The 16,882-nt window shown below is 45.0% G+C and overlaps 1 pseudogene; it reads left to right on the top strand.

Annotated features, from left to right (window-relative positions):
* Nucleotides 1-930: 930 nt before the first annotated feature.
* The window catches only part of LOC123363279, a 72,487-nt pseudogene continuing 56,535 nt past the window's right edge, over nt 931-16,882 (top strand).

The raw sequence follows: 16,882 nt of genomic DNA, 5'->3' as shown, positions 1-16,882 counted from the left end.
AAAGCTTGGTTGAAGCGAATACGTTTCTGCTTCAGTGAATCTGTTTTCTGTTGAAACATTTCTGAGCAGCTCCAGTAGTAAGTTTGAAGCTGGAGCAAAAAAAAAAAATTACAAAAAATATTGAGCCTGAAAAAGATATATGTAAGGGAATTCGGTATATTTCTTCGTCTCAAATTTCTTATATTGTTAGCGATGGTAGTAGATTTGCAGTAGCACCTGGAGGCCACAAGCAGTATCACAACACTATACTACTAGGTGTTGCAGACACACGCGCGCGCACGCACACACACACGCGCGCACACACACACACACACGTAACAAAAAGATAGTCCCTGTCCCAAAGACTTCACAGTCTCAGTAACAGATTATTTATACATTTTAAGATCTCAAAAACAATGTTAAAATCATAAAGGCATGTGTTTAGGAGGACCACTACCAGTTACAAATAAAGTTGAGAAGATTCAATAGCCCTCCCCTTCTGGGCCTAGCATTTTTCTCCTGGCCTCACTTAGCCCAGAGCAAGGTCTCCAGGTGTGGTGTTGGGAATCCTGATTAATGAACATCTCTGCACTCATCCTGTTTAGGTAGGTCTAGTAGACTGCCGGGAGAGAGTTTATAAGATCACAGATATTTATGCTTCTAGGTTATATTCCATAACAAGTTCTGTACATATGGAACAGAATTTTAAATGTTTCTTATGGGTCCAATTCTGTAAACTTTACTGGGATAGTGCATACTTACATCAGCACGGTAGTATTTGCAAGATTGGATACTTGATCAGACACAGAATAATGACCCAGGCAGCACTTCTAAAGATCATTGTGAATCTGGCAGTTCTTTGCTTGGAGAAATAACATAATAAATATGAGGTATAGAGCTACTCTCAATTTGTTTGAGAAGTTCACTTCATTCTGCTCCCATTGACTGTAGATGATCATCACATTAACCAGTAAGGAGTTAACAGCCTATGCCAAAGCAGGTGCAATAGCAGAAGAAGTCCTGTCATCAGTGCGAACTGTTGTAGCCTTTGGAGGACAAGAGAAGGAAATCAATAGGTCTGACTCTCTCAACAGTTAATGTCTTTTTTAATGTATAACTTTGTCTGCAGCCACAATGACTAACATATGTTTGTCTTTTTAACAGATATACAAATAAACTAGGAGAAGCAAAAAACCTTGGTATAAAAAAGGCTATTGCTTCTAAGCTGTCTTTTGGTTTTTTGTACCTAATTATAAATGGATGGTACGGCCTTGGGTTTTGGTATGGAACTACCTTAATTCTTGATGAGAATACTGGCTATTTAATTGGGACTGTCCTGGCTGTAAGTGTCATATTTTCACATCAGTGTCTTTCTACAAACAAACTTCATTGTGAAGGTCATGTTGAGTATATGATATGTTGGCTAAATGCAGGGACAAGAGATATCGTATGTATGGAGAATCCGCAACTGCTCAGGAGCTGGGTTCTTTCTGTAACTTCCTGCAGAGCTGGTTGTGTTCTGTAAAATATAAGTTAAAATTAATTTTCTTGCCCTTTTGGTTGTGAAGTTGTGTTTGGATACCAGGGTAATGGGCACTAATATAAGAATTTAGATAGGCAGAAGAGAATCTTCACCACATAACTGGTTTGTTGTTGTCTTTTTTTAATGTAACAATAAAGCAGATGTAAAATTTTTCCCCATTCTAATCAGTGAAGTTTTCACTCTGAGGTCAAATAAAGATGACTTAAATCCACCTGATTTTGCATTTCACAGTCATAGCTGTTTCAGCCAACATGCTTATCTAATAGAGTGAGGCAAATAGTGATTTCTTTCATGATATTAGTTTGAATTTGTATAAAAATTTGTCTCTGCCATATTTGCGTCTCTTCTGTGTTTGTTTTCCATGAACATTCATGCAGTTTGTTTTACCAGCACAAATGTGCATAGAAGATGAATGTTAAATTTGCTTTCCAGAAGCATTCACACCAGATACAAGGATTATAATAATTGCAGTCAGAGAACAGAAACAATACCATGCGACTATATGACCAATCAGAACTAAATAACAGTAAATGAAGTTAATTGAAAACGTAATCAGATCATTTAAAATAACTAACAAATTAGAAAAAATCATAATCTGCTCATGGATTTTCCACAAACAGAAGAGAAGGTGAAATTTGCCTAATAGATTCTTCCTCACAAATTATGTGATCAACTGTTAGGTAGGGTGACTGCATGTACTCCTCACATCTTGTGTTTCTCTTCATTTGAAGGATATTCTATTGAATAAAGTTGAAAGTTTGACTATGTGGAGTTTTGAATTGTTTGGAAAATTGAAACTCTATTTACTGGTTGCCTTAAAACTCAGAGTAATAGTGGGATTTATGGTGTAGTCAGCTAAAGATATGCTGGACTTTCGCAGTGTGGTTTGCGGGTTTTCTGAGTTTTCTGTAAAACTTGATCTAGCAGCGGTAAAGGCCATTCACTTTAATGAGCCAATAAATATTTTTGAATGACCTTTTTGTATTTTTAACAATATTTGGTGTTAAATATATACTACAATAGAGACAAATAGAATAGAAAACAAAAATAGTCCTTTTCTTTCTGTTTTATGTTGAAATTCCATAGAATTTTGCCAAAAACCCTTCTCAATTTCTATTGTTCCAGACTATAAGGTATTGTGCTGGAATTCCAAGGTTTAAACTTAATTCTTTCGATACTTAGGAATGTCTTGTGAATTACACATCAATGCTGGGGCTGATCCTGCGGTCTTTTCTGAGGCATAGCTCCAATGGTCAGAAATGGGAGTGTTGTCTAAATCAAGACTATAGGACCAGCCTTTAATTTTGGATTTGTTTTCAGTGTGGGTTTCATCTTCTTCTTCCTCTAGGTTTTCTTCTGTGTAACTTTTAGTAGTTATTGCCTTGGCACTGCAGCACCACACTGTGAAACTTTCTCTATTGCTAGAGGAGCTGCCTTTAAAGTTTTCAAGATCATTGATCAGGTATGGATCCTTCTACCCTGTCCTCATAATTGGGCTAGTATCTTGTATGAGAGCACTAACAATGCCAATAGAAAAATAAAGTAGTAATAAGCAAAAAACCATGGTAATTTCCATGGAAAATAAAGGAGGAAAAAAATAGTGTTTGTCAAATGGAAAAAGACCAAACTGGCTTAGCAAGAAACATTATGTTCAGGCTCTTAAAAGGAAATTGCAAACAATAGAATGCAGTTACCAAAGCAAAGTAACTGTGGCAGTTAGTCTTAGATTGCAAACTACCCAATGCTAAAGCAGGTGTGGTGTGGGACATGTTTTAAACTGTAGACTAAAAAATATGAAATATTCAGGCTATAATATCTCCCTCCCTCAATTATGCATTTGTAAATTATTTGCTTAAATTTTAATTTTTTCCACTCCCCAGAAACCCACTATAGATCGTATTGGAGGGGTAGCCGTGTTAGTCTGGATCTGTAAAAGAAGCAAAGAGTCCTGTGGCACCTTATAGACTAACAGACATATTGGAGCATGAGCTTTAGTGGATGAATATCCACTTCGTTGGATGCATGTCTTCAGATGGACACATACTCTGTCACATAAAGGGAGCACTTGAATTTATTAATGTACAATTCAGTTATCCTTCAAGACCAGATGTCCAGGTAGGAGAAACACCTATTCTTTGCTGTGTTGTAGTCACAGTGACTTCAACTTGAAATATGGCATGTTACTTGTGTATTATGCTAAAAGAGTTGTGTGCTTTAGAGGATAGGATGGAAGCACGGCAGTTTGGAGTCAGGAGGTTGATTTGAGTTCCATGTGTAGAGAGGAAACATCAAAGAAGGCATGGAGAAGAGTGTTGGAGAAGAATGTAAAAAGGGGTTGTTAGCCAAAGGAATGTTTGAGCTGAGTGAGGCAAGAAAGGTGTGACCTCTAAAAAGGAGAAGAGAAGAGAGATTGGAAGGAGCAAATTTATGCAGGGTCCTGAAGGTGAGCCCAGGGGCTTGAATGTGATGCAGGAGGCATGCAGGAGCCAATGGAAGGACTTCAAGAGGGACTGTATGTGGTCAGAATCATGTCAGTAGATGACTTTTTGCTGCAGAACACTGGACAAATTAGAGTATGTGAGGTGTCAGGAAGGGCAGGTTCCAATGGTTGACGTATGAGACAAGATCAGAGCAGATTTTGCAATGGGAATGAGTGCGTTTTGAAAATGTATTAGGGATAAACCTGGCAGGATTTAGTGACAGTAGGGTGATCAGATGTCCCAATTTTATAGGCAGTCCCAATTTTGGTGGTGTTTTCTTATATAGGCACCTATTTCCCCCCCACCCCCGTACTGATTTTTCACACTTGCCCTCTGGTCACCCTAAGTGACAGAATCTCGTTAATTTGAGATTGTTCTACATTTTATTTTATTTTTAACTACCACAAGGTTTTGAAAGGTCTCACTCTGAAAATTGACTGTGGACAAACAGTGGCATTGGTTGGAAGCAGTGGATGTGTTAAGAGCACAATGGTCCAGCTGCTTCAGAGGTTTTATGATTCTCAGGAAGGAGTGCTGAGTACAGCCATTCTAGAGCATAGTACTGTTTGCATGGGTATTAAAATAGTAATATACAAAGAATTATAGCTATACAAGTCCTCAAGGAAAAAGGAGACAAGTGGAGCACAAAGTTGGGGATATTGTACCCAACTATAATACACGAGATTTTGAGTCAATCAGCCACTGTTCCTCCCATCTGATGCTGGGAGATTTAACAAAAGTCTAACTCTTACAAAGTGAGCCTTACAGCCCTCAGAGTGTGGATCACTTGGAAGTTACATAAATCACTGGCAGCTTTTTAAATACTGTCGTGTGTTTTCTGTTCAGAGCAGCCTCACCCTTTACATTAGGAATTTGTTGCAGATGCTGGGCTTGGATTTAGAACACCCAAACACACACTTGGCTGGTGTCCTGAATGTTGGGTAGCCTACTTGCTTAACAGTGTTGTTTATAGGGTTTCCTGTGGAGGGTAGATATTATTCAGGAGGCACCCTCTAAATGCAGATCTGTCCTTTGCTGGCAGATCTTTGCCAATGAGTCTGGCCCCAGATCTCAGTTTGAATCACCTGCTACCTGCTATTCAGATCTAGCTTCAGTAGATCTAGCTGATCAGACCTACACTGCTCCGAGGGACCTGGGGTCTCATGGTATTTAATACAGTATGTGATGAGAGGAGAGAGAAGCTATTGTTTTTTAAGCTTAACTACTTTAGGGGTGTTCATATGCCATGCTGATAGGGGCCATATATGTATCTAATTTGATTGAGGTAACATGACCACATAGGAAGGTGAGGCCACTGATTATCCATACTTAAGTTACTCCATCCTTGCTACTCACTCCAGAATCTGAACTTCTTGTCCTGGTGCTGTGAATTGGCAAGCGAGTTTTGGAGAGATGGGTCAGGGTCCTGACAGGACAGTCTCTGGGCTTGACCTTCTCGCAACTCTGTCCTCCAGGCCACTATGTAATGGTGATCCCCTTCATGTGTGAAATGGGAAAAAACAACACTATAACAAAATACAGCCAAGCACACATCACCCCGGCTTCAGTGTCGCACAGTCCTGTGAGAGTGCACGTAGAAGACTGGTGTTGGTCTCAACGATTGCCTGACGCTTATATCTGTCCTCTCCTATTTGCTATCCAGACAAAGAATTTTCTTGGGCATTTCTGAGCACAGCTATTACCTCCTCCACCGTATGGATTACCTGCATTGGACTGATCTCCCATTTAAGATACATGATGGTTGTTCTTTTCCCCGTCTATCCTCCTTGTACCATGCTTCATGCAGGCCTTAGGGTGTGTGTCAAGAAACCATAATACCATTTGACTGATAAGCAGAAATGGCCTCTGCTGGTTTTCCTCTCCTGCAAAAATGAAAAATATCTCCAGCCAACACTATGTAAGGGATGGAAGGATTCAGATTGAGGGCCCCTTCCTTTTTCCTTTACTTTGGCCTTACTGCAGATGTGGTGCTGGCAGAGGCAAATCTCCACTTGGTGTATGGAAACATCTGGCCAAGGACTATTTCTTCACTGAAACAAAAATAAATCCTCACTTTTCTCATGAATCCTAAATCTGCCCTAACAAACTGAATGGGAAGATTTTGTCCTAAACATCTGTAGGTTTAGAAAGATTCAAGAACAGGAGTGTCTTTTTGACCTGTGTTTGAACAGCACCTAGCACAATGCGGTCATGGTCCATGACCAGGGTCTCTAGGTGCTACAGTAATACAAAATAAGAAGAAAAATAATAATATACAACCTCAGGCTCTCATAGTCTTTTTCTTTCTTTAGATCACAGTGGATGGACACGACATAAAGTCCCTTAATCTGAGACGTTACCGAGAATTCATTGGTGTGGTCAGTCAGGAACCTGTTCTGTTTGGGACAACAATTAGAAACAATATAAGATATGGTCGAGAGGATGTAACTGATGAAGAAATTGAGAATGCAGCAAAAGAAGCAAATGCTTACGATTTTATCATGGAGTTTCCTGATGTAAGTATGGTACTTAAAATAACCTGCATTCTTAGAAATGAACTGAAATAGAGTGAGATATTGAGATATGACCATAAAAGAAACCATTTTTTGTGTGTGTGTGACAGAAGGAATTTCCAGCAATTGCAATGTTTCTCTAAATTCTCTGAAACAGACATCTAAGGAAATGGAAACAAATCTAGGCTGGGGTCAGGGGAGGGATAACTGTGAATCCAAAAGCTGGAAGCATGGATGACTCTGATATAAATGAATCTTAAAAGTAAGAACTATGGTTGTCTTTCCTTCAATCTCAGCCCCAAGTTGAGGGACAGCTGCCCCTCTGCAAAATCACAGAATATGGTAACCAAAACTCAGCAGCAGCTGATAAATGTAAGCACAAAACATTGTTTTTTACAGCCACCGTGTGGCCAAGAGTGGAATTTGCAGTGTCATTCAAAATTTGTATTTTTAGGCATATAAGGTGGTGATCGGTGTAGTGCTTATGGCACAAAGGCACCAGTTCAATAAGGCACTTGAGCATGTGCATGACTTCAGGCGCATGAGTATCCTCCCTGTCAATAGAACTACTTACGTGCTTCATAGGGTGACCAGATGTCCCGATTTTATAGGGGGCTTTTTCTTACATAGGCATCTATTACCCCCCCTCCCAGCCCAAGCCCGATTTTTTACACTTGCTATCTTGTCACCCTAGTGCTTCAAGTTATGCAGGTGCTTCAGTACCTGGCTGAATCAGGGCAGCAGATCTGACATGTATTTTTTGAGGGGTGCTGTGGCTGAGTGAATAAAATGTGGGTCTTTCACATCAGAAACCTGTGTTCCAGTACCAGATCGAGCAGAAACTCCCTCTATCGCCTTGGGCTGCCCCTCTGGTCCTTAGTACCCCATCTGAAAAAATGCCATGACCACCTACTTGTGGGAACATTTTTGCTACTGAAAATGACTTGTGTAGATTTCATTTCAAATGGGATTTGTGTCCTGCACTCTGGGGATCAGACAATCTATAACCTTAGCTTTTATTTCACTAGGCTGCTCCCATAATACATAATTATCTTGCTCTCACTGTAGGCCTGATCCAAAGTCCATTGAAATCAAGGTTGGGGGGTGGTGTGTCTTTCCATAGACTTCTATGGACTGTGGATCAAGCTCTGTTTAGTGTTTAATTGTCTATACTGCAAAACTGATGGTGTCGCTGCTATTTTCTCAGAAATTCAGTACCCTTGTAGGAGAAAGAGGAGCATGGATGAGTGGTGGCCAGAAGCAGAGAATAGCCATAGCTTGAGCTTTGGTTCGCAACCCTAAAATTCTCTTGTTAGATGAGGCCACATCTGCCCTGGATACAGAAAGTGAGTCAGTAGTCCAAGCCGCACTGGAAAAGGTAAATGCTGGGCTAATGACACAACCTCTACTTCCATCTTCTTCAATCAAATATATTTTCTTTCAAAGCAAGGAATAGATGAACAAGATTATTATTGTACTGCAATGACAGGGGTGATTTACTCAATTACTGCCAAATGCTGCCCATTCTTCAGCTGTAACAATGCTGCAGCCCCATTGGGAACAACAGTAACCACATGGTAACTTTGACCAGGGCCCAATCCTGCAGTGAGGCTCTGTACGGGTAAGCCCTCAGTGCAAGACTGGGGTCTAAATCACTAAGATATAATGAATGTATTGTTATGTGGTTATAGGGCCCAAAAGTTGCCCTGATGCACATGCAAACCCATTGGCTACCACCAGATTGTAAATAGGTGCAAATCATTGAGGGCAACATTTGCCCTTTGGCAAATAATTTGTCACTGTTAGAACTTTTAGGCCTGGTCTACACTAGGACTTTAAATCGAATTTAGCAGCGTTAATTTGAATTAACCGCTCAACCGTCCACACCAGGAAGCCGTTTAATTCGACCTAGAGGGCTCTTTAGTTCGAATTCGGTACTCCACCCCGACGAGGGGAGTAGCGCTAAATTCGACATGGCTATCTCGAATTAGGCTATGTGTGGATGCAAATCGAACTTAGTAGCTCCGGGAGCTATCCCACAGTGCACCACTCTGTTGACGCTCTGGACAGCAGTCCAAGCTTGGATTCTCTGACCAGCCACACAGGAAACGACCCGGGAAAATTTGAATTCCTTTTCCTGTCTGGGCACTTTGAATCTGATGTCCTGGTTGGACATCGGGGCGAGCTCAGCAGCACCTGCAACGATGTAGAGCTCTCCAGCAGAGGAGTCCATGCAATCCCAGAATAGAAAGAGGTCCCCAGCATGGACAGACCGGGAAGTCCTGGATCTGATCGCTGTGTGGGGCGAGGAGTCTGTGCTTTCGGAGCTGCGCTCCAACAAACGGAATGCAAAGACCTACGAGAAGGTCTCCAAAGCCATGGCACTCAGAGGATACAGCCAGGATACAACGCAGTGCCGCGTGAAAATCAAGGAACTGAGACAAGGCTACCAAAAAGTCAGAGCGGCAAACGGACGCTCCAGAGCCCAGCCCCAGACATGCCGCTTCTACGAGGCACTGCATGCCATTCTAGGTGGGTCTGCCACCACTGCCCCACCAGTGACCGTGGACTCTGAGGATGGGATAGTGTCGAGGGGCAGTTTCTCGGCGATGTTCGCCGATGGGGAAGATGAGGAAGGGTTTGTGGAGGATGACACAGGCGACAGCGCTTACAATACCGCTTTCCCCGACAGCCAGGATCTCTTCATCACCCTCACAGAGATCCCCTACCAACCCTCCCCGGCCGTTAACCCGGACTCAGAATCAGGGGAAGGATCAGTCGGTAAGTGCTATAAACATGGAAACATTTATTTTTTTAAAAACAGGAATAAAAACTATATAAGAACTATCTAAAAAGTTTTCCATATAAAACTATATAAAAAGAAGGTCCACACATATAGGGATGGAACAGAAATCCTCTTGGGACACTTCCACGAAGCTCTTGTACAGGAGCTCGAAAAGCCTCCACAGGAGGTTCCTGAGGAGAGGTGCTTATTTGGTGCTCCGTGGAAGCACACTCTTCCGTGCCAGGCCATCCTAATGTACAGCGGAATCATTGCCTCCACCAGCATGGCAGCATACGGTCCTGGTCTGTGCAGGGATTCTAGCAGCATCCTCTCTCTCTCTCTCCGAGTGACCCGCCTCAGGGTAATCTCGTTCGGCGACTGCTGCATCTAATTAGGGCAATTAGTGTACTGTTACTATTGTGAATGCTTGACTTTTATTCTGCATAGCAATGACCTTCGTTTAACAGCCACGTGTTGGAGGCCGCAGAGGAAAAGCATACAGTGATCTTTCCCGGGCACAGCCATGAGGGGCTGGAACAGGGTCAGACTTTATGCTTTCCAGATTGCCTTCAGCGGGAGGGCACAGCTATCCATTAACTGTTAAGCAGCCTATAGTGTAGGGCTTACCAGTCCTGGCTGCTACACGGATTCAGCTGTACCGCCCCGCTTGTCTGATCTCCTGTGCAAGACCGCAGCCAATGAAAGCGTATTCCGAAATCTCGAACTTGTCCTGAGAGCTCGTGAGACTAGGTGCCCTGTATGGTCTTGTTCACAGAAACTGACTAGACTGTGTTCAGTGTTCGCAAACATGTATCTTTTCAAGGAAATCACTTCCTTTTTCCCATCACACAGCTGTGGCTCTTTCACGAACTGCCCCGGCTTCCCCCTCACAGAGGCTGGCGCAGATTAGGCGGCGAAAGAAAAAGACTAGGGACGACATGTTCTCGGAACTGATGGCCTGCTCCAGAGCCGAGGCGGCCGAGCAGAGACAGTGGAGGGAGACCCTATGTCAGCACCAGCGCTCACACAGCGAACGGGAGGACAGGTGGCGGCAGGAAGACCAGCAGGCGACTCAAACGCTGCTTGGGCTAATGAGGGAGCAAACGGACACACTCCGGCGCCTTGTAGATGTTCTGCAGGACCGCAGGCAGGAGGAGAGAGCCCCCCTGCACTGTATCTGCAACCACCATCCCCCGCCACAAAGTCCTGTCCCCCCCTCACCCAAAATAACAAGAAGGAGGGGCGCTAGGGGCCGTGAAAACTGTCACTGCACCCCAGCAGAGTGCTCATGTACCACACAGCTCTCATGCCATAAATTTTGAGAAGTGCTTCCCTTCCTGGATCACCCAGTCCAAAATCCAAGTTTCATCCCCCCACTGTGTAGTTGAGTATTAAGAGTAGTTTGTTGTTATTCACTGTTTCCGTCACGTTTTCCTTGTCAGAAGACTTTGTGTGAAGGGGGGGGAGGGGTTTTTTAATTGCATAGGACAGCCTCCATTACCAGGGTACAGACTTGGGGGCAGGATCAACAGCAGGACACACACAGACTGCAGTCACTAGGCACCAGGGTCAGTCTGTGAGGTGTATGCTGCCCCGGGTCAGTCTGTGAGGTGTATGCTGCCCCAGGGTCCTAGCGCCTGCCATCCACAAATGGCAAGGCAGGCTGCCCTTACCATGCCCTTCCACACTAGCCACGAGCCTCTCCGATGCCCTGAGCCCCAGCAAGAGTCCTCATCCACGGACACATACTCACCCTTCCCACACACCCCTCACCCCTTCCTACGCCCCAACCCCCAGCCCAGAGCCTGCATCCAAACTCCATCCCAAAGACGGCACCCCTCACCCCTTCCTGCAAACCCACCCCTTCCTGCACACCCACCTGCAACCGTCCTCCCCCCAGAGACCGCTGTAGGAGCAGGAGCCTGTCATTCCTCTAGTGTAGAAGCGGTCTGTTTCCATGTTTCAGCCCTTGAACAGGAATTCATAATTAAAGAAAACTTTGTTAATAATCAGTGTTCCATTAAATTTATTTTAAAACGTGTGTTGGAAGGGGGAAAACCTGGAGAACGGGGTATGTAACCGCAGATCGAAGTCAACAGTCACTGAAACAGGCTCAAGTTCAGCTTCTCTGTAAATCAACTGGAGAGTCATAGGTTACCCTGCTCTCCGAGGAACCTAGCTTTCAAAGCCTCCCGGATGCACAGGGCTTCCCGCTGGGATCTTCTATCGGCACGGCTGTCTGGCTGAGCGTAATCAGCAGCCAGGCGATTTGCCTCAACCTCCCATCCCACCATAAAGGTCTCCCCCTTGCTCTCACAGAGATTGTGGAGCACACAGCAAGCAGCAATAACAACGGGGATATTTTTTTCGCTGAGGTCCGAGCGAGTCAGTAAGCTCCGCCATCTCCCCTTGAGACGTCCGAAAGCACACTCCACCACCATTCTGCACTTGCTCAGCCGGTAGTTGAAGAGTTCCTTCTCACTGTCTAAGGCGCCTGTATAGGGCTTCATGAGCCAGGGCATTAGCGGGTAGGCTGGGTCCCCGAGGATCACTGTAGGCATCTGCACATCCCCAACCGTTATTTTGTGGTCCGGGAAGAAACTACCTGCCTGGAGGCGTTTAAACAGACCAGAGTTCCTGAACACACGCGCGTCATGAACCTTGCCCGGCCACCCGACGTAGATGTTGGTAAAACGTCCCCTATGGTCCACCAGTGCTTGCAGCACCATAGAAAAGTAGCCCTTTCGGTTAATGTAATGGCTGGCCTGGTGGGCTGGTCCCAGGATAGGGATGTGAGTCCCATCTATAGCCCCACCGCAGTTTGGGAATCCCATCGTGGCGAAGCCATCTCTGACGACCTGGACGTTTCCTAGAGTCACTACATTTGAGAGCAGTTGCTCAACGATTGCGTGGGCTACTTGAATCACAGCAAGCCCTACGGTAGATTTGCCCACGCCAAAGTGGTTCGCTACTGACCGGTAGCTGTCTGGCGTTGCAAGTTTCCAGAGGGCTATGGCCACTCGCTTCTGCACACTCAGGGCTGCTCGCATCCGGGTGTCCTGGCGCTTCAGGGCAGGGGACAGCAAGTCACAGAGTTCAAGGAAAGTGCCTTTACGCATTCTGAAGTTTCGCAGCCACTGTGATTCATCCCAGACCTGCAGCACTATGCGGTCCCACCAGTCCGTGCTTGTTTCCCGGGCCCAGAATCGCCATTCCACACCATGAACTTGACCCATTGCCACCATGATCTCCACTGCGCGGCGTACCCTGCTTTGTGAGAGGTCTGCGCCACTCTGTGACTTCCTGTCCTCACCGCGCTGACGGAGCCTCCTCGCCCGATTTCTCAGCAGCTGACTGTGGAAGAGGTGGACGATAAGGTGCGAGGAGTTGAAAACGGCCATAAGTGTAGAGATGATCGCAGCGGGCTCCATGCTCGCAGTGCTGTGGCGTCCGAGCTGTAACCGACCAGAGAAGGGCGTGAACAGATTTCCCGCCGGCGCTTTCAAGGAGAGAGGGCGGGAGTGACGGTTGAATGATGACAGTTACCCAAAACCACCCTCGACACATTTTTCCCCCAGCAGGCATTGGGGGCTCTACCCAGCATTCCAATGGGCAGCGGGGACTGCAGGAACTGTGGGATAGCTTCCCACAGTGCACCGCTTCCAAAGTCGACGCTGGCCCCGTTACTGTGGACTCAGACAGTCGAATTAGTGTATTTAGTGTGGATACACAAATACGACTTCATAAGGTCGATTCCACAAATTCGAATTAAGTAGATTCGAAATAGTCTTGTAGTGTAGACGTACCCTTAGAATCAACATCTTGTCTGTTTCTTGAAAATCAATTTTAAATACACAAACATCTGAATTGGTACAATAGATATTTCTGTACTTTCAGATCATCAGACCAATGCTAACAAAAATGCCAAATGGGGTATTAAGAAGTGCTACAATAATGTTAATCTTTTGGGTGTGTAAATCTTGATACCTTCTAGTTAATGCTTTTCATAGAGATGTGCACTGCCAAAGAAGTGTGCATTGATTATTATTCCACTGCATGTCACTCCAAAAAACAGATCCTCAGCACTGATGAACGATTTGTCTACATGGCACTGGCAAAGTGCACCAAAGGGTGTGATTTGTGAAGCGTGGTAAAGTGTTGTGCTCTAACTGCCCTTTAAAAGATACCTAGTTCATGTTTTATAGATTCATAGACTCTAGGACTGGAAGGGACCTCGAGAGGTCATCGAGTCCAGTCCCCTGCCTCATGGGAGGACCAAATACTCTCTAGACCATCCCTGATAGATGTTTATCTAACCTACTCTTGAATATCTCCAGAGATGGAGATTCCACAACCTTCCTAGGCAATTTATTCCAGTGTTCCATAAGCACTGACGTTTAGGAACTTTTTCCTAATGTCCAATTTAAACCTCCCTTGCTGCAGTTTAAGCCCGTTGCTTCTTGTTCTAGCCATAGAGGCTAAGGTGAACAAGTTTTCTCCCTCCTCCTTATGGCACCCTTTTAGATACCTGAAAACTGCTATCATGTCCCTTCTCAGTCTTCTCTTTTCCAAACTAAACAAACCCAATTCTTTCAGCCTTCCTTCATAGGTCATGTTCTCTAGACCTTTAATCATTCTTGTTCCTCTTCTCTGGACCCTCTCCAGTTTCTCCACATCTTTCTTGAAATGAGGTGCCCAGAACTGGACACAATACTCCAGTTGAGTCCTAACCAGTGCAGAGTAGAGCAGAAGAATGACTTCTTGTGTCTTGCTCACAATACACCTGTTAATGCATCCCAGAATCACGTTTGGTTTTTTTTTGCAACAGCATCACACTGTTGACTCATATTTAGCTTCAGCAAAGAATCCTGTGGCACCTTATAGACTAACAGACGTTTTGCAGCATGAGCTTTCGTGGGTGAATACCCACTTCTTCGGATGCAAGCAGTGGAAATTTCAGGGGCAGGTGTGTATATATAAGCAAGCAAGAAGCAAGCTAAAGATAACGAGGTTAGATCAATCAGGGAGGATGAGGCCCTGTTCCAGCAGCTGAGGTGTGAAAACCAAGGGAGGAGAAACTGGTTCTGTAATTGGCAAGCCATTCACAGTCTTTGTTTAGTCCTGAGCTGATGGTGTTAAATTTGCAGATGAACTGGAGCTCAGCAGTTTCTCTTTGAAGTCTGGTCCTAAAGTTTTTTTGCTGTAGGATGGCCACCTTAAAATCTGCTATTGTGTGGCCAGGGAGGTTGAAGTGTTCTCCTACAGGTTTTTGTATATTGCCATTCCTAATGTCTGACTTGTGTCCATTTATCCTTTTCCTTAGAGACTGTCCAGTTTGGCCGATGTACATAGCAGAGGGGCATTGCTGGCATATGATGGCATATATTACATTGGTGGAAGTGCAGGTGAATGAACCGGTGATGGTGTGGCTGATCTGGTTAGGTCCTGTGATGGTGTTGCTGGTGTAGATATGTGGGCAGAGTTGGTATCGAGGTTTGTTGCATGGGTTGGTACCTGAGCTAGAGTTACTATGGTGCGGTGTGCAGTTGCTGGTGAGAATATGCTTCAGGTTGGTAGGTTGTCTGTGGGCGAGGACTGGCCTACCACCCAAGGCCTGTGAAAGTGTGGGATTGTAGATCCCTGATGATGCGTTGGAGGGTTTTTAGCTGGGGACTGTATGTGATGGCCAGTGGAGTCCTGTTGGTTTCTTTCTTGGGTTTGTCTTGCAGTAGGAGGCTTCTGGGTACACGTCAGGCTCTGTTGATCTGTTTCCTTATTTGCTCGTGTGGGTACTGTAGTCTTGAGAATGCTTGGTGGAGATTTTCTAGGTGTTGGTCTCTGTCTGCGGGGTTAGAGCAGATACGGTTGTACCTCAGTGCTTGGCTGTAGACAATGGATCTTGTGGTGTGCCCAGGATGGAAGCTGGAGGCATGAAGGTAGGCATAGCGGTCGGTAGGTTTTCGGTATAGGGTGGTGTTAATGTGACCACCACTTATTTGCATCGTTGTGTCTAGGAAGTGGACCTCCCGTGTAGATTGGTCCAGGCTGAGGTTGAAGGAGGGGTGAAAGCTGTTGAAATCATGGTGGAATTTTTCCAGAGTCTCCTTCCCATGGGTCCAGATGATGAAGATGTCATCAATGTAGCGTAGGTAGAGAAGGGGCGTGAGTGGACGGGAGTTGAGGAAGCGTTGTTCCAGGTCGGCCATAAAAATATTGGCATATTGTGGGGCCATGCGGGTGCCCATAGCGGTGCCACTGATCTGGAGATATATATTGTCATTAAATTTGAAATAGTTGTGTGTGAGGATAAAGGCACAGAGCTCAGCAACCAGTTGTGCTGTGGCATCATCAGGGATACTGTTCCTGACAGCTTGTATTCCATCAGTGTGTGGGATGTTTGTGTAGAGAGCCTCTACATCCATGGTGGCTAGGATGGTGTTTTCTGGAAGGTCACCAATGCATTGTAGTTTCCTCAGGAAATCAGTGGTGTCACGGAGATAGCTGGGAGTGCTGGTAACATAGGGTCTGAGTAGAGAGTCCCCATATCCAGACAGTCCTTCAGTGAGAGTTCCAATGCCAGAGATGATGGGGCGTCCAGGATTTCCGGGTTTGTGGATCTTGGGTAGTAGATAGAATAACCCAGGTCGGGGTTCTAATGGTATGTTGATTTGTTCCGGTGTTAGTGTAGGGAGTGTCCTGAGTAGATGGTGCAGTTTCTTAGTGAATTCCTCAGTGGGATCTGAGGGAAGTAGCCTGTAAAATTTGGTATTGGAGAGTTGTCTGGCGGCCTCCTTTTGGTAGTCAGACCTGTTCATGATGACAACAGCACCTCCTTTATCAGCCTCTTGGATTATAATGTCAGGATGGTTTCTAAGGCTGTGGATGGCATTGCGTTCTGCACGACTTAGGTTGTGACTCAAGCGATGTTGTTTTTCCACAATTTCTGCCTGTGCACGTCGGCGGAAGCATTCAATGTATAGGTCCAGACTGTCATTTCGACCCTCAGGAGGAGTCCACGTGGAGTTCTTCTTCTTGTGCTGTTGGTGGGAGGGTAACTGTGTATCAGTGCGCTGTTCAGTGTTGTCCTGGAAGTATTCTTTGAGTCGGAGACGGCGAAAGTAGGCTTCCAGATCGCCGCAGAACTGTATCATGTTGGTGGGGGTGGCAGGGCAGAAAGAGAGTCCCCGAGATAGGACAGACTGTTCTTCTGGGCTGAGTGTGTGGCTGGATAGATTGACGATATTGCTGGGTGGGTTAGGGGTATCACGGTTGTGACCCCATGTGGCAGGTAGGAGTTTAGACAGCTTACAGTCCTTTTTCCTTTTTAGAGAGGTGAAGTGAGTAATGTAGATCTCCTGTCTTATTTTAGTGAAGTCCGTTTGTATGGAAGTTTGGTTATTGATGAGATTCTCTAGGTTGGAGAGCTCTTTTTTGATGTTTTCCTGTTTGCTGTATAGGATGCTGATCAGGTGGTTTCTCAGTTTCTTAGATAGAGTACGGCATAATCTCTCACTGTGGTCTGTGTAGTATGTAGATAGCAGTGGATTTTTTACCTTTAGTCCATTAGGTATGATGTCCATCC

This window comes from Mauremys mutica, chromosome 2 (genome assembly GCF_020497125.1).
Source record: "Mauremys mutica isolate MM-2020 ecotype Southern chromosome 2, ASM2049712v1, whole genome shotgun sequence".
Classification (NCBI taxonomy): Eukaryota; Metazoa; Chordata; order Testudines; family Geoemydidae; genus Mauremys; species Mauremys mutica.
This window is presented reverse-complemented; position numbering and strand designations above follow the sequence as displayed.